The 5,180-nt window shown below is 49.5% G+C and overlaps 2 long non-coding RNA genes across 2 annotated transcripts in view; one reads left to right on the top strand and one right to left on the bottom strand.

The window, feature by feature from the left end:
• The window catches only part of LOC102372773, a 31,903-nt gene extending 26,959 nt beyond the window's left edge, over positions 1–4,944 (top strand). The window contains exons 3-4 of the long non-coding RNA XR_001358487.2: positions 3,091–3,203; positions 4,763–4,944. This is a non-coding gene — a long non-coding RNA (uncharacterized LOC102372773). The remainder of the gene's footprint in view (positions 1–3,090; positions 3,204–4,762) is intronic.
• LOC112551151 overlaps positions 2,997–5,180 on the bottom strand; it is a 3,382-nt gene continuing 1,198 nt past the window's right edge. Inside the window, exon 2 of the long non-coding RNA XR_003095342.1 lies at positions 2,997–3,186. This is a non-coding gene — a long non-coding RNA (uncharacterized LOC112551151). The remainder of the gene's footprint in view (positions 3,187–5,180) is intronic.

The following is a 5,180-nucleotide window of genomic DNA, read 5'->3' as shown; positions in this document are numbered from 1 at the left end:
GGGAAAGAGAAATCTGCAGAGAGGCTGATTGCACTGAATTTGGATCATGCATCTCTATACTGACTTACGCTGTGTCCTGTTGTGCTCTAACAGTGTGGGGAAGGGCTCTATTCCTCCTTTTTCCCAGGGGTGTGGGGCTAGTTTGCCTTGACACATTTTATTCCAATATTGTCCTGCCTCCTCTACTCAATTTCTATTCTTATTACCTTCCTTTGCCGTGTGTGGCATTCATTTTCCCACGGCATGCTGCATTTACCACTACCGCGTTCAGCCGCGTGCATGTTTAGTGACATGTATGCGTGCATGCTGATTTGAAGTCAAATTTTTGGTGCTGGATTTATCTGGCTCCTCCTTCCTTCTCCTTGAGTTCATTCGCTCTATCACATCCCTTGTCAAAAGACCTACTCCAACCATCCAGGGCAGTCCTCTGCTTATGGCATATCCAATGTGAGATTTAAGCCGAATGTGCCCACTAGCTGTAAATACGGAGGACTTTACCAGCTGATCAAAGGAGCACCTCTGTTTGCTATGCTGATAGAGATACTGCATCACTGGCCGCACAAGCCGCATTTTCGGCGGCACGTCCAGTAGAGGGCAATGGTCTCCACGCACACACATTAATTCAGCACATTACAGGCCAAATTCCACCCTGGCTGATGTCCATGTGTATGCACACCTGCCCGCCGGGAGAGGATGGAGGGTAGTGCTGTAACCTATACATCCAGGGCGCGAGCTGCTCAGGAAATAGGTGCAAGTGTCACAGCAGGTCGGCTGACATGAGCAATCGAATACCACTACCTCCGGCCTGGAGACCGGATTCAGCCCTTTCCATTTGCAGTCCATTTGCATCGGGGCTGAATTGGCTCCCTGGAAGGTGTAATGGAAAATGGGGTGGCGGGCGTTTCATCTTACGCCTGCCTCTCCACTGGTTTCCCTGCTGCGGTGTCTCACTCTTTCGGGCTTTGGACATTTGGGAAACGGCAAGAGCAGATTCTGGGACAAAGCACTTCTGCTGGGGTAAAGCTAGAGTAACTCCATTCACTCCCACGGTGTTATTCTAGCTGCACTGGGTCTGTCTCATTATGTTCCCGACCCTGACATTTTCTTAGCTTGTATTGCACTGCGACACTGGGTGGCTGAGGCAAGAGTCTTGCTTGAGCCGACTGCAGTTAAACAGATATGAAGGGACTTATACGCCCCATAGGTGAAGTGTGAAGCCATTCTGGGACTCGGCAGCTTTATACCGATACAACTGTTCCATGCTAGGGGTTGTAGTGACATTACTATACAGGTAAAAAAGTCAGATCTTAACTCGTATAATACAAAAAATATGTGTAGATAGGGATTAGGGGCCCTGAACATCTGGATCCGGATTAAATCTGTAGAAAGTGCAGAAGAACAAGAGGCCTTAAGGGGAAATAATAATAATAAAAAAAGCATAGGCCCATCAACAAATATGTTTTAAGGTCAGAAGAGACCATTAGATCTTCTTGCCTGTGCTCCTGTATAGCACAGCTCATAGTTTCACTCGGTTATGCCTGTGCTGTGCCTGGTAACTGTAGAGAATAAACCCACTGTGAAGAGGCAGACCGTGAACGTAAAGGTTGTAAATACGAGTTGATGCAAAGTGTCTTTCTGCTGTGGGGCAGCCTCAGACTACACCAAACTACTCATCTGCAAAGGGGAACTGGGAGAGCGTTGGCTTTGCAACCGATGGGTCCCACACTTCAGTCTGAGCTGGCAGGGCGGCAGATGGAGAGACAGAGGTGCTTTTGCCAAGCGTCTCCTTGGAGGCAAGAATATTTGATGCTCAATAGTTGGCTGAGCGTGGCCGTGCTTTCTCAGCTGGAGGCCGGAAACAGCCTGGCCCCAACTAACCACTGCTGTCTTGGTCCCAGCCCAGAGGTGAACCCTGCTGGAGGGAGCTGGGTGGCTGCCCGGTAGCCCTGAAAATTGCCTGTTGCTAGTTCTCGATCAGAAAAGGGAGGGTCGCTTCTAGTTTGAACTTCTCTTTACAGCTCTGAAAGTGCTTCGCCACGAGGTAAGGTGAGGCATGGGGTTGGGGTGTGGGGGACGACCACGCTCTGGTCTTGCAGCAGCCAGGGGCAGACTTGCACCCGTTTCCCGTGCCCTGTCTACCACGAGGCACGTCAAGTCATCGGGCAGCTCTTCCCGATGCTTCCCATGCCTAGATCGCTAGTTGGACCAGTGCGCTTTGGTGTGGCAAAGACGAGTGTTAATAGGATCTAGCAGTCTCATTGCCCATAAAGCAGGGGCAAGAGCTGGACTGGGTGGTGGGGCAGGGTCTCTTCTCAGAGGCAGTGTTCCCAAAGCCCCCTGTGCAGCTGGGCCCAATTCGGAGGGTGCCAGGCTGGCTGCCCGGCTCTTGGCCTGCTGTGCTTAGCAGCCTGTGAGCCCATCCTGACTGCCGCTTGCCTCTGAAATCTAGCAAGCGCCGTGTTGGAGGGATGCTGCCACTCAGCATTATCTTATACAGCGAGCATGCCCTTGCACACAACAGAGCCCTCGCCCCTTAAGGGAGCTTAAGGCAGCATCTAGCAGGAAGGCAGTTCAGGACCAGAGGGCCTCTGCAGGGGATGCCCTTCGTTTCTGCAAATCTTTGGCTTTAGCGGGCTTTCCCCTCTGCTAGTTCCCCTCTGCTGGTTCCCCCCATTGATGGGGCAGTATCGCCGAAATGCTGCCGCACGTGGAATTACCTGTCCTTGGCATGGTTTTCTTTTCCCCCCCCTTACCCAGCGGACATTGTAGTTTTTCAACCACTTTGAAGCGAAAAGCAGGACTGTCGGTCTTCCATGGAAGGCAGGGAATCATTGCTGAAATACTAGTCGTGGTGGTGTTAGAAAGCAAAGCACAACAGTGGGAAACCAGAGAGTAAAAATGACTGCTCTCACCGAGCGAGCCTGAGCGGTACACTCAAGTCACCCAAGCAGAGTGAAGTACAGGAAGGAAACACGCTGTACAGATGAGAAACTATATTTTTAAAATTAATGTGACTTTTAATTCTCTAGGATGTTACTGGTAACATGAGCGAGATCTTTTCAAAGCCATAAATCCAACTTCTTTCCTCAGTTGTGATTATATTCCTTGGAGCTGCTTAAGCCTGGGAGAAGAATTGGCCCCAGGAGTTTTATCTTGAAAATGTCCCTTGAAAATCCCACACCTTGGCTAGGAAGATTAAAAGGGTAAGATATTCTTAAGCATCACGTTTCTGTTTGATGATTTCCGTATGTTTATTATGAGCCTAGTTAAAATGTGAGAGAGGCTTAGGGGGATGGAGGGGAGGGGAAATAATCTATTTTTCTCTACCTCCCCCCTCTTAACTTTGTACATTCGAAGTGGGTTGTCACTTCCTTTGTTTTGCTGATGGTCCCTTTGAATTTAGTATCACACAAAAGGCAGTCTGGAGTTATTCCTACCAGGGTCACCCATTTTCCCTTGTGGCGAAAATGCCTCTAAAGATCAGTGGGAGAACAGGCAAAACAATGTATGTATACTTTCTTTCTAAAAAAGAAAAGGTTAATGATGCGCTGTACATAAAGCCCAACGAACGTATCAGAAACTTGATCTTGGGAAGTTAGCCAATACCTAACTATTCTGATTGATAATGTTTCTGGAGCTCAGGGAGGTGAGGTTTAGGCCTTGATCCCACACAGGTTTATGCACCTGCTTAAAGGTAGTGAGTTAATAAGGGGGGTTGTTGGTTGTGGCCGTGTTGGTCTAAGGACATGCGCAGGCCAGGTTATATGAGCAGATGGGATCTCTTTTATTAGACCAACTGAGTAGCTGGAAAAAAGTTCTTAGCAAGGTTTTGGGCACAGCCACCCTTCATCAGGCATAATAAGGCTACTTAAAGCATGTCAAGATAAGCATAGTTTTGGCAGGATCAGGATTTCTGGTTCTTGGTTAGAAAGTATTTTAAGTACCTGGGGGAAAATGGAAACTGTATGTATAGTTGTAAAAAAAAAAAAAAAAAGTCTGTGCCTGAAATAATTGGTAACAAAACCCTTTAAGAACTTGGTTTTTCACAGATTCACAATTTTGCGTGTTTCCTGACTTGGGCAAAATTCAGTTATGGGGGATCCAGCTTTTTAGGCATGGTGAGGTGCTCAGGATCAATGGAGACAGGCCAACTGGCAGCAGTTGACATTCATGTTAAGTGTTTCTCCGTTTAGCTGGAACTGATTGCTTTACTCTTATATGTCGCTGATAATGCTTGGCACTTCTGTAGCACTGTCGTCCGAGGCTGGCAGAGGGGTAAAATGTGGGAGCAACGGGCAAGAAATTACTTGAATTAAGTGGTACAGCGTCCCTTTGAGATAGCGGTGGTCCTCCTCCTCCTGATAGGGAACCTGAAGCAGTGAGTAGCAAGATGCTGAAGCCAGACCTGGGGACTGCCAGGCTTGTGCTCCAAGCACCAGGTAGTGCTTGGCTTGGCTTTTAAAGGCCAGGATGAATCCTGCTTTGGAGAGTGTGCGCGTATGTGATGAATCCTGCTGTAGGAAGCGCGTGTGGGGGTGTGTGCGTTCAGCACACGGGGGTCGCAGTCGTACGCAGGGCTTCTGGGCGCGACAATAACCCGAAGCGCAACAAACTCTCCCAACAAGCTTTCCCATCTGCATCTTTCTTCCTTTCCCTCCCCGGGCGCTGAACTCCTCCTGAACCACCTCGGTTAGTTTCAAGCCCCATTTTTCGTGTCCATTTCAAGCAAACCGCCCCTCTCTGTGCCCGCATCTCCTTTCAGGTCAGCAAACTCCGCCGGAGGGGCGCACGCATTCGCCATTTGAGCACCCCCCTATTTGGAGAGATTTGAGCTTCCTTCTTTTTTTGGGAGGGAGGCCAACCTGGACACGTCGACTCCAGCATGGGGCCTTTTGCCCTGGCAGTCAGGATTGGGAGCCCAGCTTTTGGTAAGACGTCTTCATGCTTCTCCTCCTCTTTCAGGTCAGCAAACTCCGCCGGAGGGGCGCACGCATTCGCCATTTGAGCACCCCCCTATTTGGAGAGATTTGAGCTTCCTTCTTTTTTTGGGAGGGAGGCCAACCTGGACACGTCGACTCCAGCATGGGGCCTTTTGCCCTGGCAGTCAGGATTGGGAGCCCAGCTTTTGGTAAGACGTCTTCATGCTTCTCCTCCTTGCAAAGGTGCCCCCAGCCTTTTGG

Source organism: Alligator sinensis, unplaced genomic scaffold, assembly GCF_000455745.1.
Source record: "Alligator sinensis unplaced genomic scaffold, ASM45574v1 scaffold118_1, whole genome shotgun sequence".
Taxonomy (NCBI): domain Eukaryota; kingdom Metazoa; phylum Chordata; order Crocodylia; family Alligatoridae; genus Alligator; species Alligator sinensis.
The sequence above is the reverse complement of the archived record's forward strand: the minus strand, read 5'-3'. Positions and strand labels throughout refer to the sequence as shown.